Consider the following 22,432-nt stretch of genomic DNA (forward strand, 5'->3'; position numbering starts at 1 on the left):
CTCCCCTGCCTACCTCTTTCCCACTTTCTTTCCTCCTCCTTGGTTCTTTTGGGCAATCCTAGCTCCCAGAGGCAGCTCTCTAGCAAGGCTCCATCTCTGGAGCTTGACTTTAGATTCGGCCAAGCTCTGCTTCACCTAAACGAAGGCATCATCTCAAAACTCTCTAAACCCATCCTCACTTCACCTACATGAAGGCATCATCTCAAAACTCTCTAAACTCATCCTCCCACTCCCAATGGGAACAAGCACATGGAAAGAAAAGCAAAGGGAGGGAGGGGCAGGTCTCTATCCTTGCTCCCGGGATGGCAATTCTACCAGGGTCATCACAGGCAAACATGGGTGGCAGTTTTATTTTCTTAGACCCCCATTGAGGTGTGACGTACCCCGTAGTCCTTTCATAACTAGGAGGAAAAGTCCACATCCCGCTAGTGAGGAGGAGGCCACAGCCTCTGCCAGGGGCTCCCCTTCTTCTACCTGGGAGGTCACGATGAGATCAGGGATGGCAAAGCTGACACTGCCCTCACCCACAACCCATCAGAGTCCTCTCTTGCGGGCATTGCTTTGGCATAGGGAGGGTGCCTGCTTATTAAGCATCTGGATGAGCACACTCTGCCACTGCAGTTCTCCACCCAGCAGCCTGGAGCCTGAGAGCAACCAGATGGCACTAGGCTGGGCAGGAGCAGGGACAACTCCCTACAAGGCTGGCCCAGAAGACATGGCTGCAGAAGACTGCTGGCAAGTCCATGGCTGGCAAAGATCCCATGTCATACTTTGCCCGGAGTGCTCTCTGCAGAGTCACCGAATCACATCGTAATAAAGCAAGATGGGTATCGACAGTTCACCTGGCTCAGCTCCCTGCCTCCAGATGTGGCTGCTTGCAGCCGGAAAGCCAGCCATGGGGATATTATTGGAAGCAACGTGTGTGCACACACACAATGCACATGCACATACAGAAATACACAGATGTGTGCGTGCATGTGAACAAATGTGTACACTCATGCATCTACACATATGCACATACACATATCCTCGCCCTGCTTTGGGCCTGTCTACATTCTCACCTCAGATGCAGGGCTGGGCAGGAAGCAGAGGAGAATCCTCTGCCACAGAAGGCCTGGGGCCAGCATCAGGACTATCAGCCTCCTCTCCTGGTCTCTCCCCCAGGAGGCAAGAGGCTCTCAGAATGCAGCACCTCTGGGTCTAGCACATCCTTCCTACACCTGGCACTCCATCACAGAACTCCCGGTGCCCTGAACCTGGATTGAGAAACATGCATAGCCCCTGTCCACCTTTCCACCTCCACCTGGCTTCCTACTTCATTCTTTTGGATTTGGGTCCTAAGTCCTTCTCCTTGCCCTCCAGTCTGTGCTGATGCCAAGCTTCAAAACCTGGCCTAAATTCCTAGGTGTGGAAAGCCCATCCACAATCCACAGCATCTCAAGTCTCACTGGGACCTGCAGCTGAGCTCTTTCCCCACCTGTTGTTCTGACAGCCCTCAGCTGACACCCACTTCTCATGCCAGCATAGATTATGATAACCCCATCCTAATCTAAGTGTGTGGCTGGTAAAGTCTCCCAGCTGAAATACTAATTTTTAGTAGTGGTCACTCTTGGAAAATTACCTTTCTTTCCTTCTTTCTTTCTTCTTTCTTTCTTTCTTTCTTTCTTTCTTTCTTTCTTTCTTTCTTTCCTTCTTTTTCTTTCTTGTTTCTTTTCTTTCTTTCTCTTTCTTCTTGAGAGTCTTGTTTGGGAGATCAGGCTGGAGTGCAGTAGCACAATCTCAGCTCACTGCAACCTCTGCCTCCCAGGTTCAAGCAGTTCTCCTGCCTCAGCCTCCTGAGTAGCTGAGAGTACAGGCATCTGCCACCACACCTGGCATTCAAATTGTGCAAACATTCCCACCATCCACCTCCAGAATTTTTACTTCTTCCTGAACTGAAACTCTGTCCCCATGGAACATAACTCGCCATTCTCCTCTCTCCCCCTCCCCCTGGCAACCACCTCTCTACTCTCTGTCTCCTTGAATTGGACTACTCTAGGGACCTCATGGGAGTGGGACCATACAGTATTTGTCCTTTTATCTGGCTTATTTCACTCAGTGTGTTCTCTTCAAGGCTCATCCACGCTGTAGCATGTGCCAGGATTTCCTTCCCTTTTTAAGGCTGAATAATATTCCACGGTGTGGATAGAGCACATCTTGCCTATCCATTCATCCATCAGTGGACACCTGGATTGCTTCCACATTTTGGCTATTGTGACTAACACTGTTAAAACACTAGGGCATAAATAATTTTGAGTCCCTCCTTTTAATTCTTTTCGGTATATACCCAGAAGTAGAACTGCTGGATCACATGGTAATTCCATGTTTAATTAAAAAACTTTTAAAAACATGAGTAAAATGGTGTCTTCCCCCCCTCCTCAACTTCTATTTTTTTTGAGATGGAGCCTTGCTCTGTTGCCAACCTGGAGTGCAGTGACACAATCTCAACTTACTGCAACCTCCGCCTCCCAGGTTCAAGCAATTCCCCTGTCTCAGCCTCCCAAGTAGCTGGGACTACAGGCGCACACTACTACGCCCAGCTAAATTTTTTGTATTTTAGTAGAAACGGGGTTTCACCATGTTGGCCAAGATGGTCTTGATCTCCTAGACCTCAGGTGATTCGCCCACCTCAGCCTTCCAAAGTGCTGGGATTACCAGTGTGAGTCACCGCGCCCAACCTCTTTCCCCTTCTTAAAGCCCTCCAAAGACTTCCCATGGCACCTGGTCAGCAGGTGCACAGCCGCTGGGATCTGCCTGGCCCACCCTGGTGTTTCCAGCCTTCTCCCCCATCACTCTGCCCCTTTCTTGCCTTGTTCCAGCCTCATGGGTCTTCCTCCCACAGCTCAAGACTCAAAGCTCTTCCCCGAATCACCACTTTCACAGAGACTATTGTCTACGCCTGAAACACCGTCTTCTACTCTCCTCCTGGTCTCCGTTTGAGCATTACCTTCTCAGAAAAGTCTGGCATCCTGCCCAAGACTAACCCTGCTGCCCTGATGGAGCCTAATCTCGGGGTTGGTCAGCATAGGTTCGCACAGGTGGGGCTCACACTCCCGTCTCACCACTCGCCTCAGCATCTGGCACATGTCGGGACGTACCGAGAGCCCTGCCATGTTACAGGTGGCTGTTACTGCTACTGCTGTAGTTTTGGAGCAAGACTAAAGCTTACCAAATGCCAGCAAGGAAGGGCCCGTCTTTATGAAGTGACAGTGGAGCTGCTCTCATTGGTGCTAGCGCCCTTGTGCTGGGCCACCCTGACCACCCTGGCCACCAGCACGTTACACTCGGCTGGTGTAGCCTGAGCATGTTGTTTAGGCCACTGTTTGTCACCTAATATAATTAATTGTTCACACACCTGTATCTATCACCAGACTTAAATCGCTAGTTGTGGGTAGAAAGAACGTGATTTTTTTTTTAATCTCATTTGTCATTGACACATCTGGAACCATGCCATTAGTAGGTGCGTCTTTGAAAGGTGACTGAAATGATTTGGTGGCTTGGTTTGAATATGTCTCTCGAAATTCTACCATTTATGAGCATATTCTGTTTCTAAAAACAGTCTCAAATCAACTTGGCTTCTCAAATGTTAAATTGTTGAATCTCTTAAACTGCTATCTAGCCATATTGCAATTAGAGCAAACATATGATGCAGAGGTTCTTCCAGCTCGTGAGTGCTTCCAATGATCGCATTTCTCCTTATTGCGAATGTTGTGTCAGCATTCAGACTGTGTACATAAGCCATTTAAATGTCTCTATGTGCGTATATGTGAATGTTCACAAGACTTACCATTTACTGAGCTCCTACAGCTCTTAAAGCCGAAATGTTAAGCTCTTACACTCTGCTAAGGAATTCGTATATATATGTACATATTCCTCCATGTATATTCCTATATATAAACTATATGTGGATACATATGAATATATACATATAGAGGACCTCATATATACCTGAATATATGTGAATACATATGTGTGTGCGTATATATGAAGTTATATATATAGCCCTCAGCAGACTGTAACAGACCAACGCTATGGGTTTATATATGGCATACATATTCATACGCATATATACATCTCATAAACCCATAGCGTTGGTCTGTCATACTCTGCTAAGGGCTATACATATATGTATATATCTTCATACATATAATTATATGCATATAATTTAATCACTGTGCAATTAAACACTGGAATATGCGTTTTGATTCCAAGTTTATAGAAAGAAAACTTGATTTTTAGAAAGACTGAATAATTCCCTTAAAGCTACCCAGCACATAAGCAGTAGCTCTGATTTAAACTCAGGACTATCTGACTTCCCATCCTGTGCTCTGTATGTTTTTCGTGGATAAGGAGTGGGCTTTATCTTCACCAAAGTTCTTGCAAAGCCCACTTCCTTCTTGAATGCACCCTCAGTGAGAAAGAAAACAACCACATCCTGTGAATGAATCTTACTTCTCAGGGCGGACACATCCCAGAGGACGGACTGCAGTGTAGGGAAAACATCCGTTGTTGTAAGAGGCGGGACAGGCTGGGCCACACCACGGTAAGAAATCACAACGACCCACACAATAAACAGCTCATTTCTAGTTCACGTCGGTGTCCATGTCAAGCCAGCGCAGCCTCCTCTCCACACCTGGAACTGAGCGGCAACCCCTATCAGAAGCATTGCTGATCCTGAGACAGAAAGGAAGGAGGCGATGGTGAAAACCCATCAAAAAATGACTTCGTTGGCCGAAGTCCCATCTCACTAGAGTCCACCCCAGAATTCTCTTTCGCTGTGGAAGAAGCAGATGATTCTAACCCAGCAGCAGCACTTCTGCTCCGTCTCTCACAAACCCACAGCACTGTGCTATTCCCAACAGAACACCAGGAAAATTACTTTTTTAAAATTTAAAAAGACATTTAATCTAAGAATTTAGAACTCAGAACTCATACACCTTTCTTTGTTAAGGTATATGAAATAGAGGCCATTTTAATAAATACAACCATATAAATATAATAATAATTTTCAAAATTTTCCAAAATTCAAATACAGACTTCTCTATGTATACATTATATTTCCTGAGTAACAGGGAGTAACTCAAATATTAGAAATATTTTCAGGCCGGGTGTGGTGGCTCTTGACTATAATTCCAGCACTTTGGGAGGCCAAGGCAGAGGATCGCTTGAGCCAGAGTATGAGATCAGCCTGGCCAACATAGGGAGACCTTGTCTCTACAAAAGAGTTAGCCAGGGATGGTCGTGTGCATCTGTAGTCCTGGCTGCTCGATAGGCTTACGAGGCAGGATCACCTGAGTCCAGGAGGTTGAGGCTGCCCTCCAACCTGGACAACAGACATTTCATCTTGTCTCAACCAAAAAAGAAAAAAAGGCCAGGTGTGGTGGCTCACACCTATAATCACAACACTTTGAGAGTCCAAGGTGGTGGATCTCTTGAGCCCAGAGTTCAAGATCAGCCTAGGCAACATAACAAAACCTCGTCTTTACAAGAAAATGCAAAAAAAAAAAAAAAAAAAAATTAGTCTGGTGTGATGGCATGTACCTTTGGTCCCAGCTACTTGGGAGGCTGAGGTGAGAGAATTTCTTGAGCCTGGGAGGTAGAGGCTGCAGTGAGATGTGATTGCACCACTGTACTCCAGCCTGTGTGACAGAGTAAAACCATGAAAGAGAGAGAGAGAAGGAAGGAAGGAAGGAAGGAAGGAAGGAAGGAAGGAAGGAAGGAAGGAAGGAAGGAAGGGAGGGAGGGAGGGAGGGAGGGAGGGAGGGAGGGAGGGAGGGAGGGAGGGAGGGAGGGAGGGAGGGAGAGAGAGAGAAGAAAGAAAGAAAGAAAAAAGAAAGAAAGAGAAAGAAAGCAAGCAAAAGAAAGAAAGCGAAGGAAGAGAAAGGAAGGGAGGGAGTGAGGGAGAGAGAGCGGAAGGGAGGAGAATTTCCTCCCCCGGTCTTAACCCTGACTCCTCACTAGGGCTCTCTGTTGGCATGTGGAGTGCTTGTTCTGGCATCACAGGTTGGTGTTCAGTCTCATTCTTTGGAGTCACAAGGGTTTTCATAGTTGTTGGGCTGGGCATGGTGGCTCAAGCCTGTAATCCCAACACTTTGGGAAGCTGCGGAGGGTGGATCACTTGAGCCCAGAAGTTTGATACCAACCTGGCCAACATGGCAAAATCGCATCTCTAAAAGAAATGTTTTTAAAAAATCGTTGCTAACAATGCGCTATGCAACTCAAGAACACAGCTTCAGGGAAATGTGAGTGATATCACTGAAAGAGAGTGTTAGGCTTCAAGAGCGTCTCGCATCCTGGAAGCACACCAGGGGTCAGCTTTCTCCTCCACCAGGTGGTAGAGCTGTCTCTGACTCTCTCGAGGTTGGGGAGGGAGGAATCCCTTACATTGAGCAGGTGAGCAAGGCTGTGCCTGAGCTGAAGGCTCTGGAGTCTTCAGACCTCACCGAGGTTGCGGTTTACGGTTCTCATTTGTACGAGCTCCAAACCAAGTGAGTTCCCATCCATGGCTGAGTGGCACTGCCAGCGCCAGGAGCGAGTGATGCTCAAACTTGCAGGAGCCATGAATGCCCTCAAAGAAGGCCCTTGGAAGAAGCAAACCAGCTTCCAGCCAATGCGATGAAGCCCAGGATGTACAGATGAGGTTGTGGCCGGAGGCGGAGTGACTCCTCCAGCTTGGTTTAAATTCTGCTCCAGCTTGATGAATTAAGGGAAAACCATCTGTTTGGGGTCTCTGACCTTGCTGTGAGTCTTGTGAATATCTCTTTCATGGTTGCCAATAAAAAAAGTTTTAAAAAAATAAACAGAAAATTGCAGAAGAAAAAGCAGAAGAAACCAGAGAGTTTAGCTCTGGAGTTTTGATTCTGTTGTGAGTCAATGTGCAGAAACCTGAGGAGCTGGGGCGCTGCTAACCTTAGACCTGGCTCAGTCCTGCTGCGTGGGTAGCTGCCGTTGCCGGAGCATGGGCACAGGCTGGCACCGGGGTATTTGGGTGCTGATTTTGTGCATATTTCTTTTCTCGTTGATTGAACGTGGCATTAGGGAGCCCAGACAAGAACGACTACCAACTTTAAGGCCCTTAAGGAACAAGTCGGAAGTGAAACAGCTCTTCCTAGTTTCTTACTTGCTACTCTGCAGAAAAGAGGTGATTAATATTTATGCTATTAGGTCTGTGGATGCTCTCAGCACATATGGGTTATTAACAGACTCTCAAACTTCAGATTATTTAAAAATCAGTGGCAATAACCTGAGCAGATGCATTCACTTATAATTTTTACCTATGTACCTGCAGGCTGGCAACCCTGAGTGGCCTCCAACAATGAAACGGCTGCAAAATAGAAATAATTTTATCAGATGATGCTACAGTTGTCTTGCAATTGCTTTGGGGAAGGATTTTTCATGGGAATTTTTCCATCTCTTTATACTTTTCACACGTAGGTTGTTGGCTTTTGCCAAGTGGGACGGAGAAGGACAGGCATGTGTGAAGAGGCCTGCCCAAATGTTACCCAGCTTGGAGGTCTTTGTTTAACCCATTGGCAAGAGAAACACCAGCACCACATTCTTGGTGAAAAGCCTCTTTCACTTAGAGAGTGCATTCAAGGAGAAAATAAGGCTTGAATTGCCATTGCTAAGGCAGAGCTTGAAAGACAGATGGAAGGAGTAGGTTCCATGGGAAAGGAAAGGAGGAAAGAAAGGGGATGGCCTCACTTGCCAAAGTAAAGCTGGCTGTAGCTGAGAGCTCTTTCAAAACTGCCAGGAACCTTGGGAGCTGTACCCTTCTCTCTCCCAGGAGGAGACCCAGGGCCAAGTGACACTTCAGTAATGGAAATCCTTTCTCCAAGGCCAGAGCCCTGTGCAGAAAGCCTGAGAAGACTTCAACAAAGTCCTCTCTTCTTCAGTGAAGTAACTGTGGAATCAGGAAAAGACAGAAAATTCCTAAGTAGAGAGGTTCTTAACTTAGACTCTGGAGAGTTCTGGAGAGTTCATGAATAAGCTCTAGGAAGTCCATGCACACCCTGAATTTATGCGGAAGCTGAGCTTGGATTGAGTTCAGAAGAAGGGTTCTATGCCCAGTCAGTCATGTTGAGAGGACTTTTTCATTTCCCAACCACGTCCTGCCTCCACTTTCTATTCTTCACCAACGTGGATGTAGTTGGCCTTGCCGTGTTCCTTTTTCTGATATGTAATTTTTCTTGATGTCCTGAAGTACCGGTTGGTATATATTAAAAGTAGATGTAGCAATGGGACATATTTTCCAAATATCTTTTTATTAAAATCCACATGAAACGTTGTCTTTGGGCAATGGAATGGCCAAACCACCTCTTTGGACAGGCACGTGTCTTTCCGTTCTGGTCTAGGGAAGAGCAGAAAGGAGCAGGTGCCAGTGGGCTTCCCGCCAGCGTGCCTATGGAGAGGCCGGATTCACCGGTGTCTCGCAGGCCTGCGTTTTGTCTCACTTTGCTGCGCGTGTAGCATACGTGGTCAACAAAGCTACTCTTTCTAGACGTTAAAGAGGTTCCCACTGTTTGAGCAAAGTCCCGTCCGTAAGCAATTGTGTACGTTCCGTGTTAAAATTCACAGGAAAGACTGTCTTCTGAAGACAACTTGTGGACATCGTGAACATCCCCTCCAAGCATTGCACATGCGTAGATTTGCCCACGGGGTTGGTAGGCGTGAGAAGGGGAAGGGTTCTAGGCCAGAAGGTTCCTACGTCGAAGATGCTTTCAGGACACAGCTTTGCTGCATGCGTGCAGTTAATGTGGATGAACTTCCATGGTCTCTGAGTTACCTAGTCTAAGTAGTAAGAAGTGCACATATATGTTAAAAGTAGAGAATGTAAAATAACACACTTTAGATTTTTCTGCTAACTTACAGGTATGATTATCTTTCATGAATGGTGTTAAATTTGATCTCTTGGAGGAGAGGGCTGCAGAGGGAAGGTTAGACAATTTCAGGCTATCTGACCATGGTTCTATCTGTGTATTTCCATTAATATTGGTGTCTAGTCAGGAATAAACAAGTCCTGAGTGCCCAAAGTATGTTAAAAAGCAGAGGTAGCGGGGCCGGGCACGGTGGTTCAAGCCTGTAATCCCAGCACTTTGGGAGGCCGAGGTGGGTGGATCACGAGGTCAAGAGATCGAGACCATCCTGGTCAACATGGTGAAACCCCGTCTCTACTAAAGATACAAAAAATTAGCTGGGCATGGTGGCGCGTGCCTGTAATCCCAGCTACTCAGGAGGCTGAGGCAGGAGAATTGCCTGAACCCAGGAGGCGGAGGTTGCGGTGAGCCGAGATGGCACCATTGCACTCCACCCTGCGTAACGAGTGAAACTCCGTCTCAAATTAAAAAAAAAACAAAAACAAAAGCAGACGTAGCAAAACAACCCCTTTATAAATACGGGTTGTTTTATAAAAATCTCTGCTTTTAACACACTTTGGGCATTTTTGTTTTGTCAGGTTGTGGGAAGGGCTGTCTTCTGGGAGCGACCTTTGTTAACCCACCTCTCGGATGGAGCCAGACACATTTCCACACTTCCTCGTCCGGGCAGTGGAGCGGGGAGGAGAGTGACAGTGAAACTCTTCGCTGGTAACTCCATATCTAGAAGACAATTCTGGGTTATCACCGCAGTTCCAAATGTGCAGTTTTTTAGTAGGTGCTTGTGTTTATTATAGACCATGTTCATTATTTTTTATTTTTATTTTTGAAGTTCTGGGGCACACGTGCAGGATGTGCAGGTTTGTTTCATAGGTAAACGTAGGCCATGGTGGTTTGCTGCACCTATCAACCCGTCATGTAGGCATCAAACCCAGCATACATCAGCTCTTTTCCCTAATGCTTTACCACCACGACTCCACCACACACTCCCCCGGCAGGCCCAGTGTGTGTCGCACCCCTCCCTGTGTCCACGTGTTCCCATCGTCAGGCTCCCACTTGTGAGTGAGAACATGCAGTGCTTGGTTTCCTGCAGGCATTATGCTGAACATAATGGCTTCCAGCTCCTTCCCTGTCTCTGCACAGGTAGACCACGTTCACTCTGTATTTCACAACATAGATGCTTTTTTACATGTCTTGAGATGACAATGTAGGATAAAAAGTAGAGCCAGTGAATGAGCCCCTTTGTAATGTCTTTTTTTAATATAATTAAGAGAAAATAAGACTTTGGAACATAGTATTCTGAAGCCCCCTCTTAGCATTGTGCCCCAGGACTCATTAATTGAGTCAGCAACAGAGCAGCAGCAGGAGCATGAGGAAGGAAATATACAGACGAATTGCTATTTCCATCTTGACGATAACCATCTTGATAATGCATCTTGATGTATGTGTGCATTTCTTTGGGAATTACTGTAAGAACACACTGCTGAGTAACTCAGTGGACACACACCTGCTTGCCAACGTCTTACTAGGACCATTCTCTTAGAAGTATTATACCCTGTTTTAAATTAAGCATTAAGGGAATGCAGTATTTTAATTGTAACTCTGCCAACATCTTTATTCAGAGGAATGTTGCCATTTTTTCTTTTAGGAAATTTTTGTCTCCATGAAAGGCAAAATTACTTATTTTTCCTGATTGAAATGGTGTAGTGTATACTTGGTCATCAAAATACTCTTGGCTTTGGGACTTTAAGTTGATAAATATTTATGATGTGTGAAAACATGATACATATTCTGTGATCTCAACCACATAACAATATGCGTTTCATCATGTGTGTATACACACACACGGGCTTAGAAGAGCAGGGGCAAATGCAACCTGCTTGTGATTATAGGCGAATTCTGAGTTCTGTCCTCCACATGCTCTTCATTTTCAATAGTGCACATGTTATCAACTTTTAAAGTGAGTGTACATTTTATTTTTAAAAAATGTATGCTAGGCTGGGCATAGTGGCTCATGCCTGTAATCTCAGCACTTTGGGAGACCGAGGCAGATAGATTGCTTGAGTCAAGGAGTTTGAGACCAGCCCGGGCAACATAGCAAAATCCCATCTCTACTAAAAATACAAAATATTAGCCAGGCACCTGTAATCCCAGCTACTCTGGAGGCTGAGGTGGGAGAATCACCTGGGCCTGGGAGGTGGAGGCTGCAGTGAGCCAAGATTGCACCACTGCACTCCAGCCTGGGTGTCAGAGGGAGATCCTGTCTCAAAAAAAAAAAAATTATATGCCAACACTTGCATACATCTGTATATACCTATGTGTGTATTTATGGGAAGAGGTCATAGTTGTTTGTTTGTTTTTGGGACCTAACTCACTCTGTCACCAGGCTGGAGTGCAGTGGCATGATCTAGGCTCACCACAACCTCCAACTCCCTGGTTCAAGTGATTCTCTTGTCTCAGCCTCCCGAGTAGCTGGGATTACAGGCATGCATGACCATGCCCAGCTAATTTTTGTATTTTTAGTATAGACAGGGTTTCACCATATTGGCCAGGATGGTCTCAATCTCCTAACTTCGTGATCTGCCCACCTCAGCCTCCAAAAGCGCTAGGATTACAGGCACGAGCCACTGTGCCCAGTGAGGTCATAGTTTTAGAAACAAAACTCAAAGAAGTTGTGAACCCCAAGAGTTAAGATCCACTGCTGTATTCCAATGCTGTCTTTCTTCCTCTTTAAAAAATTGTGGTAAAATATCTATAACATAAAATATGTCACTTAACCATTTTTAAGTATATAGTTCAGAGGCATTAAATACACATTAACGGCTGGGTGCAGTGGCTCACACCTGTAATCCTAACACTTCTGGAGGCTGAGGTGGGTGGATCATTTGAAGTCAGGAGTTCAAGATCAGCCTGGCTAACATGGCAAAATCCCATCTTTAAAAAAAAAAAAAAAAAAATAGCCAGGCATGGTGGCAGGCACCAGTAATCCCAGCCACTTGGGAGGCTGAGGCAGGAGAATCACCTGAACCCAGGAAGCAGAGGCTGCAGTGAGCTGAGATCACACCACTGCACTCCAGCCTAAGCAACAGAGCAAGACTCCAGCTCAAAAAAAAACAAAAACAAACAAACAAAACATTGACTTTGTTTTGCAACCATCAACACTATCCATCTCCAAAACCGTTCCTCTTGTAAAACCGAAATTCTATACTCACTATAGAACTTCACTATAAGCAATAAAGCCCCCAGTACTCCCCAGCTCAGCCCCCGGTAACCACCATTCTACTTTCTGTCTCTATGAATTTGACTACCCTGAGTATCTAATGTGAATAGAGTCATACGGTGCCTGTCGTTTTGTGTCTGGCTTGTTCCGCCGAGCATGATGTCCTCAAGCTTCATCCATGCTGTAGCATGTGTCACGATTTCATTCTTAGTTAAAGCTGAATCATATTCCATTGTAAGGGCAGACCCCCTTTTGTTTATCTCTTTGTCTATCCATGGATTGTCTCCACCTTTTGGCTACTATGAATAACACATCTATGAACATGGCTATACAAGTGTTTTGGGGTTTTTCTACCTTTTAGCTCTTGTGTCACACCTGTAATCCTAACACTTTTGGAGGCTGAGGTTCAAGTCCCTGCTTGCAATACTTTGGGGTACACGCCCAGAAGCCGAATTGCTGAATCATGCCGTGTCCTGTGTTTAACTTTTAAGGAACCACCATACCGTTTTCCACAGCAGCTGCGGTACCTCACCTTCCTACCAGCAATGTCCATGGGTTTTGATTTCTCCACATCTCGGCCAATACACGATCTATTCTGGTTTTTTTGATAATACGCGTTGGCATTGGTGTGAAGTGATACGGATGCTCTTTTCATTGTATTGGTGAGGCATGGAGTGAACAATTCTGACTCAAGTCCTCATCTCTCCAAGTGTGCAAATTGAAGTGAATTTCTTAATCTCTATGTGAAATTGTTTTCCTCTTCCCTAAAGCAGAAAAGTTAAATTATTTATATAGTGAATGCAAAACATGCAGCTAAGCACTGCAGGCTAGGACGTGAGAAAGGGCATAAGGCTGGACAGGAGATGAGACTCCTACTTTCAAAGGCGTTCAGAGTCTGCAGAGGACGCCGGCCTGTGAGCCGAGTCAGATGAGGAGGAGATGCATGGTGAGGATACAGGACATGCTGAAATGGTGACATTGATGCCACAATGTCAGTCATTCTAAACCCCTTCTCTGCAGCACAATGTGCCTTAACAAGCCTTCTCCATATCCAGGACTAGGGAGCAAATACCTTGCCCTTCACTGCGGTCTGCAAAGCGTCCTCTCTGAGCATGGGTGAGCTTAGCCTTCCTCGAGGACCCGAAGGTTCACGGATCATGTCATGAGACAGAGCAGTGAATACAGAGTGAGGTTTAGTCGTGTAGATCTCCAGAAGAATCAAAGGATCAAAAACCAATTGGAATCACAGATCTTCTTGCTTGTATTCATCAAAGGGTCTCCGAGCCCCCTTTGTGGCAACTCGAGCTCCAGTTCTATCCTGGATCCCCAGTGGCTACTGGAAATCAGTGCTACACTGAGTGACTAACGTCCTTACTACAGGGCAACCTCAAATGTTGCTTATCCGGTCTAAACATAGGTATGAGGACAACGCTACCTTTACTTTGGAAGTGTCTCAGGAACAATTTAGAATTAATCTCGTTAGGCTTAGAAATCACTGAATCTGGGAATTTTCTCCTTAAGTCTCTAAGATGAGGAGTCCTGTCAACACAGAAACCCGCCTTTTAAAAAAACTGTTTTCCTTTTTTCTTTTCTTTCCCCCTTTTGTTTTTTTGAGAGAGAGAGTCTCACTCTGTAATCCAGGCTGGAATAGGGTGGAGCAATCTCATATCACTGAAACCTCTGCCTCCCGAGTTCAAGCCGTTTTCATGTGTCAGCCTCCCAGAGTGATGGAATCACAGGCATGAGCCACCATGCCTCACTGGAAACCAATATCATTCCATGAAGTAACTCAGGAAACTTTCTCAACTCACCACCATGCCTGGCCGGAAACCAATGTCATTCCATGAAGTAACTCAGGAAACTTTATCAACTCTTCCACCTTATTACAATTAAAGACTGACTTTGACCACTAAAGATCCTAATTTAGCAAACATATTATTGAAATCAATGACCATGACTGACTTACTTGAATCATCCTTTCAGTTTCAGACTGCTCGTTTGAATTGCTTCGTGCGGATATAAAATGCAGGGCACTGCCCCAAAGCAGTTGACAAAGTGGGAGAGACTGCCAAAGCCACAGTCACCGTGGAATAGGGGAAGTGCTGTGGTCAAGGTGAGCTCCAGAGCTACAGAAGTTCCAGAGTTGGTCTGCAATGGGGATAGGAGAACTGATGTTGGAGCCAAGTCTTAATGATATGGGTTGTGATGGTTCACTTCATGTGTCATTAGACTGGGCTAAGGGGTGTCCAGATAGCTGACAAAACATTATCTCTAGCTGTGTCTATGAGGCTATTTCTCGAAGAAATCAGTAGACTGTACTGATGAAGATCATGCTCGCCGGTGAAGACAGCGTCACCCGATCCGTTGAGGGCCTGGGTAGAACAAAAAGGCGGAGGAAGGGAGAATTTGTTCTCTCTGTCTGCCTGTGGACACTGAAACTCTTCCTTCTCGAGCCTTCAGCCTCAGATGGGAGTTACGACATCGGCTTTCCTGGTTCCCGGGACTTGGTACTTTGAACTGAAGTCACCACTGGCTTTTGCGGTTCTCCAGTTTGCAGACAAAAGATCTTTAGAGTTCCCGGCCTCCGTAACTGCATAAGCCAATTCCCAAAATAAATCTCTGATCTATCTATCGATATAGAATCAGGTATATCCAGTGGGTTCTGCTTCTCTGGAGAACCCTAATACATGAGCTAAGTGATGAAGAGACAGGAAGGCCAAGGGAATATGCTGTGCAAGGTTTTAAAGGCCTCCAAGATGATGTGTGATCCACAGAGGGGCTCACATTCACTCATCCGTTTCACTCAACAGGCGCCTGCTAAGTACCGACTATGTACCAGATGGTCTGAGGTCCTGGGGACGTGAACCTGACTGACCAGGGTCTGTCCCCAGGGTACTTACATTGTAATGGCAAATACTGACAATAAACAAGTAAATAAAATAACCAGGATTATCAGAATTTTTACTCATAGGGAAAAAAAGAGTCACGACAGAGACTAATGGGTCAGACACATCTTAGAGGAGGTGGACAGCAAGGCGTCTCTCAGACGACACTCAAGCTGAGTTTCAAGGGATGAGAAATTCATGCTATGAGAGGAGACCAAGGAAGACTAATCCAGGTGAAAGGAAAGTCCATTAAAGACCCTGAGGTTCAACGAGTTCGACATGTTCTAAGATCTGAAAAGCATATCAGCATTACTGGAGCATCAGGAGCAAGGGAGGATGGGAGCCATTGTGACTTGAGAGGGAGGTAAGGGAAGGCTACACTGGAATTTGAGGCATGGTAGGAAGTCATTGGCAAGTTTTAAGCAAGAAAGTGAGATAATGTGATTGACACTGTTCAAAGATCATTCAGGCTGCTGGGTGAAGAGTGGACTACAATGGTCAAGAGTGGCTGCAGGGAAGCCATTTAGGACTTCATTATCATGAGACAGGAGAGATAATGGTGGACTGTCGGGGGATGGCGACAGAGGTGACGAGTGGTAGATGGATTTGAGATATGGCTCTTTTGAAGGTGGAATCCACGGGGCTCGCCAAATCCCGAATGTGTGATGGAAGGAGACTGGTGGGGGAAATGGAGACATTGAGGGTACACTCCCAGGTCTGGGACTCTAGTAATGAGATAAACAGTGACAGGGTCAATCCTCAGAAATGGAGAACACTGGGAGAGAAATTTTAGATGGAACAGAAAGGCAGATTTGAAATTCACATGGGATACGTCCCGCTTGGGTCACCTGTGAGTCCGCAGCTGAATATGTCAACAGATGATTTAACAGACTAGCACCCAGGGGAAAGCACTGGATTAAAGACAGGCATTTGGAAGTCCCAGTTACACGGAGAGTGTTTCTAGGGCATGGAAATAAATAGAGGCAGAAAGAGCAGAATGAAGAGAAAGAGAAGAGGGCTTGAGTGGAAGCCCTGGGAATGTCTGATTCAAAGCCAGGAAGTGGAGCAGAATCAGCAAAGGAGAAGGATCAGCCAGGAACGTGGCCGTCTTGGATGCTGGGATGCCTCCAGGCAGGCACTGCAGAATTTCTACATAGAGTTGAGCCCAGTCAGGTTTGTAATTTATTGTGAAGCCAGTTAGTGCAAGGTGTGAGTTTCTCAAATAATAGTTAGTAGTCCAGTCCAAGCACAAAGAAAGTAGATCGTTGGGTTCAACCAGGTTTGGGTGGGTGAGCGATTTTTGCCTGGTGAGTGCAAATGAGCTTAAGAAGAGGGCATTTGCCTGGGCATAATTATGATGGGTCATTTACTCTAAGGAAATCAGAGCAGAAGGGGCCAGTGTTTAATAAGAAAGATGTGATGTCAATGGATCTACAATCGTTTTATATTCAAAATACTGTTGTATTTGAAGTTTCAGAGCAGGGTTTCTCAACCTTGGCCCTGTTGACATTTGAAGACAGATGATTTTTGTGGGGCCTGCCTTGGGCATTGTAAGCTGGTTAGCAGTGTCCCTGGCCTCAATCTGCCGGATGCTAGTAGCACCTGCCCTGAGATATGACAACCAAAAATGTCTGCTGACGGAGAGGACTTGCACCTGGGTGAGAACCACTGTTTAGAGTAAATGAGCTAGAAGCGGAGAAGGTGGTAGCCACGACCCAGGGCATTTAAAATCAACGTTCCAAAAGAGATGCAGTTTCTTCTGCTGAGAAGACCCAGAATAAGACAGTGAGAGTACATGGCTGAGCTCTAGGGAAGGACAGGATCACTCTGGAGAAGGGAAGTTTAAAAAATAAGCAAAGGCAAAAACTGGGAAGCAGAATGTTGGGTCACATTTTTTTGTTTGTTTATTGAATTAAAAGGGAATGAGATTAGAAGAAAGAATACAAAGAAAAACTGAGAACTTAAACAACAGAGAACGGGCATGACAAGGAGTTTGCTAGGTGACGAGGGCACCGCGGAGGGAGGAATAAAGGCATCAGTTTCAAAGGAGCATGTGGTTTTGGAAAACAAAAAGTTCCGGAATCAGCAGTTGGGAGGAGAGAGGACACACAGCCCACTCCTGGGAAATGAGAAAGAGGAAAACATTTGTCTCACAGAGACCACCAGGCCCAGAGGGAAGGCTTTGAGAAGACAGATAAAGGTCAGCTTTAGATCTAGACTGTTACAGAATGACTTGCGTTCCATCCCTCCCTTATGAGTTGGGGCACTGGCATCCACCGCAGGGTAAAAAGGCATCCTAATTCCATGGACAGTGGTTGGTTCAGAAATGGACAAGGAACCCAGTGCTCGCCAGTTGGACCTGGGCAGAGATTTACTGCAGGCCTCCAGCAAGGTATTTCTCACTCTGAAGGCCGTGGAAAGCCAGCCTCCCTCCCATCAGGCACAATGAGGGAACACGTGGCTCCACTGGCAGCTGTTCCAGAACCGTGATGAGAGCCAGTTTTAGGTTAAAATCAACACTGCAACAGGCAGGGTGAAGAACACAGACAAGCTGCTGCTTCTGGCGGGGCGTAGTTGCTCACACCTGTAATTGCAGCACTTTGGGTGGCTGAGGCAGGAAGATCCCATAAGCCCAAGAGTTCAAGACCAGCCTGGGCAACATAGGAAGACTTTGTCTCTACTGAAAAAATGTAAGAATTAGCCAGGCATGATGGTGTGCACCTGGGTCTCAGCTCACTTGATCCTCATGAGGCTGAGCACTGAGTCATGACCGTGTCACCGCCCTTTCACCTGAGTAACAGAACAAGATCCTGTCTCAAAAAAAAAAAAAGCAGCGGCTGTTTCCTTATGACCTCCGAGAGCCACTGCTGCTACCCTGAAGGTCAGCCCAACCTCTGGATTTTCTCTTCTAGAAGCTCATACATTTTTTCATTTTTTAAAACCAGGTTGAGCCAAAAGCATCCAAGGACTGACTTCGAGCTTCCTGAGAACTGCAGCTTCATCTCCCTCATTTATCCATCACAGCCTGTGTCTCTTAGAAGATGCAGTCCTTTATTTTGTTTTGTTTTATTTTATTTTGAGACATGGTCTCACTCTGTCACCCAGGCTGGAGTGCAGTGACATGATCACAGCTCACTGCAGCCTCAATCTCTTGGGCTCAAGCAATCCTCCCACCCCAGTCTCCTACATAGGTGAGACCACAGGTGCACGCCACTATGCCCAGCTAATTTTTTGTATTTTTTTTGGTAGAGACAGGGTTTTACCATGTTGCCCAGGGTGGTCTTCAACTCTTGGGCTCAAGCAATCCTCCTGCCTCGGCCTCTTAAAATGCTGGGATTACAGGCATGCACCACCACACCTGGCCATGTTCATTTACGTTTATTGACCTGACCAAGAATAGTCGCTTTAAAAAGATGTTTTGTTGTTTATTTCTTGAAGGGAAGAAAAAACAAATTAATTGGTAGAAATACAGAAATGTAATAGAATGTATGAGGGAGAAAGAGAATGTGTCAAGGGAGGTAATTTTTTAGGAATCATCAGAACAAGAATTTTTGTCCATTTTTAAATTTTTATAGATTTAGGGAACTTTTTTAAATTTTCCGATTTTTACAAACTTTTTTTTACAGTTTTGTTACATGTTACATGGATGTCTGGCATCGTGGTAAAGTCTGGGCTTTTAGGGTACCTGCCACCCAAATGGTGACCATTGTACCCAATAGATCATTTCTCATCTGTCGCCCTCCTCGCACCCTCCCACCTTTCCGAGTCTCTAACGTCTATTATTTTATTCTCTATGTCCATGTGTGCACATGATTTAGTGATGTCCTCCAGCTCTGTCCATGTTGCTGCAAAAGACATGATTCTTTTTCATGGCTGAGTAGTATTCCATTGGGTATATGTACCACATTTTCTTTAACCAGCCATCCTCTGATGGACACTTAGGTTGATTTCTTATCTTTGCTATTGTGAATGGAGCCACAATGAACATAGAGTGCAGGTATATCTTTTATACACTGGTTTTCTTTCTTTTGGGTGGATACCGTATAGCAGGATTGGTGATCCAATGGTAGTTCTATTTTTAGTTCATTTTGTTCACTGCTGAATCCCTAGCATCTGGAACAGATAAGGTGCCTTTAGAACATTTGTCAAAGTCTTCCTTCCAGAATATTGATCAAGCGTTTACGAAGTATCAGGCACTATGCTAGCCTCCATGTTAGGGTATGGGAAAATGTGAGTCTCAAATAGCAAAAAGCCAGGCTGCAGACCAGACTCCAAGGTGACTGTGGGACACATAGGGGGGGCAGCCTGGAAATTCTGACTTGGCCTCCAGACCTTCGCCAGTCCCACTCATGTTTCTGCATGACACATCCCCATTTCACTGCAGAAATGGAGCTGGTGCCATGGCCAGAGTTCACGGCCCTGAGGATTGATTGCCTCCTGGGAATAATATTTTTCCCCTTTACACAAATTGTCAGAAGCCTCCCACACAATTCCCTTCAGGCCCTTGATCTGTGAGGCTCCTGGGATTTTTCCACAGTGAAGCAAAAAGCATCAGTCACAAGAAAGCTGCAGCAGACAAATCTTTGTGGTCAGGCAAAAGGACGAAATGAGCGTCTCTGCTGCAAGTCAAAACAGGGCAGTGGATATTGGCAGAGATGGGGCCAGCCTCAGGCCTGCAGGCAGAAGCTGGAGCATAGCTCCGGGAATGGGCAGGACCCCCTCTACCCACTGAGGAAAAAGGAGAGCTCACCTCCCAACTTTCCATCCATGTCTGAGCTTCAGAGTGATAAAACTATCAGCCAATCCAGTTGTCCTTAGAACTCAAGGATGTCATGGAACTCTTACCAACAGAAGGAAGCTGGTGGTTGTACTCCAAGCTCCCCACTCTGATGGGGAGGAGCCAGCATCTGCTCCCAGAGGCAGCTTGAGAGGGAGCAGGTGGCCCTGTGGGTGCAGGGATGGGTGAGTGGTCCTCCCCGCAGAAGCACCCTGCACCCATCCCTTCCCAGAATGAGGAATGCACTGAAAATCCAGAAGACACATCCCTGCTAACAGTACCTATTTCCCGGGAACTGAATTTAGGGCAAAGCCTTGGTGTTGTGAAAGGGACTTCCGCTTTTCAGCTTATGCATATTTTTCTGAACTGGTGTCACAACCACGTGCTGCTTCTGAAACACTGATTTGGTTTGAAAGCCCTATTCATCCTGAGAATCACTGAGTTGCTTCCCAAAGATGCTATATCCAACACACCAAAGGTGAATCACTGGTGCTGAGAACACGCAGTCTTTGCACAATGACCTCTTCCGTCTGCCCCTCCCTCAGGTCCCAAACACAACTTCTTCGTGGCCTCCTCAGCCTTTCCACCCTCGGCCTCTGCCTCCAAATTGTAACACATTTTACGTGGCAGGGACACATTTTTTCTTGTGTCGGCTATCATCATTCTTTATGGTAGAAGGTGAGATAGAAACAGATAGTGAGGAGTTCATTGATTCAATTTCCTAAATCCTCGACCTTAGGATCTTGAAGTGCCCTTTTCCCTGCTACAGTAGCCCAGCCAATGCCTTCACTCCACCGGCTCCTCTGAGAGCTCAAACTCGTGAACGACTCTCTACAAATGCACACTCTTTCTTCATGAACATAACTTTCTGGACTTTCTGCTCCCTCCCTTGCCCTGATTGAGTTGGACAATCTAGGAAGAAACCTGAAAACTGCCGAAACTCTTTCCACTCATCATTTAGCCTAAGATGCCAGCTGTTCTCTGTTCCATTGTCAGCGCACCTACTTCTCAGGACCATAGGCATCTCCCACGGTACCCAAAGGTCCCGGGGGAATTTGTTATCTTCTCCTTATGAAGGTTCACTGCCAAGTTCAATGAGGAGGGACGAGACAGAACGCCTGCCCGCCACCCGGGGAGTGCATCACTGCACCGCCTCTCATGGTTGTCCTGCCCAGATTGCAACCATTGCCCCTTGCTAGAGCTATAACGCCTGTCAGTATCAACAGCACATCCCCCACGGGAGTATGAAGTGCAGGTGGAGAGTCGAATCCCGGGGCTCTTCAGGTGGGGTCCCTGGGCTTCAGGGCATCCATGAATACCTTAAACTTGTACTCAGGATTTTGGGACGTCCAGGCAAGGTTGGTTTTTTCCGGGCAAATGAGCCATAATTTTAACTAGGTTTTCCACACAGTGTGTGTCAGTTGAGTTCCTCCTGGAGAAGACAGTAGCAATGTTTGGACTGGGGGGTCATACTTGCAAAAGGCAATTGGGCAAGGGGAGGGTCACACCATGATGCAGACCTGGCCAAGTGTCTTCCAGCCTAGCAGGGAGCTCCAGAGCAAAGTGGCCTGTACCTCACATGCAGAAGGCTGGAGAGGATGCTACTCCCACTCTGCAGTAAGAAAAAGCTTGGCCAGGTTCAGTGGCTCACACCTGTAATCCCAGCACTTTGGGAGGCTGAGGCGGGTGGATCACTTGAGGTCAGGAGTTCAAGACCAGCCTGGCCAACATGGTGATATCCCGACTCTACTGAAAATACAAAAATTATCCAGGTATGGTGGTGCATGCCTGTAATCCCAGCTACTCAGGGGGCTGAGGCACAAGGATTCCTTGAACCTGGGAGGCAGAGGTTGCAGTGAGCCAAGATCATGCCAGTGCACTCCAGCCTGGGTGACAAAGCAAGACTCCGTCTCAAAAAAAAAAAAGGGTTGTGGGAGGAAAGAAAAAGCTTGGAAGCATATTTAAATCATAACTTTTGCTGAACCAGGGTGTCCGGCGTTGGGCAGAAACAGAAAGGCTCTGTGCCACCGCCTTTTGACGTCATTGATCACTGGTGGCCTTCCTGGTGAAAGCATGACCTCAGCTCCCTCCGCATGGCTCTGCCATTGACCGAGGTGCCCTGAAAAGAGTGTGACCGTAGCTCAGCAGCGCAGATCCGAAAGGAGCTCATGGAGCTTTTTAGCCAGCCACACTCTTCACAGCTGGGCAATGAGTTTTGAAGGAGGATCCAAGGTGGGTGTCAGTGTCTATCACAGTCCACCTCGTGAACGTCACAGGCCCATGTCTGCGTACACACACACCGCCTTACAGACGGAATTCTCAGTTTCCATCTCCTCGTGAACCTCACAGACCCATGTCTGCATTCACACACACCGCCTTACAGAGGGAATTCTCAGTTTCCATCTCCTTGTGAACCTCACAGGCCCATGTCTGCATTCACACACACCGCCTTACAGACGGAATTCTCAGTTTCCATCTCCTCGTGAACCTCACAGACCCATGTCTGCATTCACACACACCGCCTTACAGAGGGAATTCTCAGTTTCCATCTCCTTGTGAACCTCACAGGCCCATGTCTGCATTCACACACACCGCCTTACAGAGGGAATTCTCAGTTTCCATCTCCTTGTGAACCTCA

General features: G+C 46.4%; 1 protein-coding gene across 9 annotated transcripts in view; it reads right to left on the reverse strand.

The window, feature by feature from the left end:
- The window catches only part of PFKFB3 (6-phosphofructo-2-kinase/fructose-2,6-biphosphatase 3), a 254,674-nt gene that overhangs the window by 85,378 nt on the left and 146,864 nt on the right, over positions 1-22,432 (reverse strand). For 6 of the 9 annotated variants that reach the window (XR_013519477.1, XR_013519474.1, XR_013519472.1 and 3 more), the window contains exons 15-16: positions 9,539-9,635; positions 4,492-4,713 (exon numbers count right to left, since the gene is read on the reverse strand). The gene's annotated coding sequence lies outside the window, so the exon portion shown is untranslated. Of the gene's footprint in view, positions 1-4,491; positions 4,714-5,580; positions 8,830-9,538; positions 9,636-22,432 lie in introns of all 9 variants that reach the window. The other 3 variants (XR_013519480.1, XR_013519475.1, XR_013519478.1) reach the window with 1 other exon arrangement.

Source organism: Callithrix jacchus, chromosome 7 (genome assembly GCF_049354715.1).
Source record: "Callithrix jacchus isolate 240 chromosome 7, calJac240_pri, whole genome shotgun sequence".
In the NCBI taxonomy this organism is placed as follows: Eukaryota; Metazoa; Chordata; class Mammalia; order Primates; family Cebidae; genus Callithrix; species Callithrix jacchus.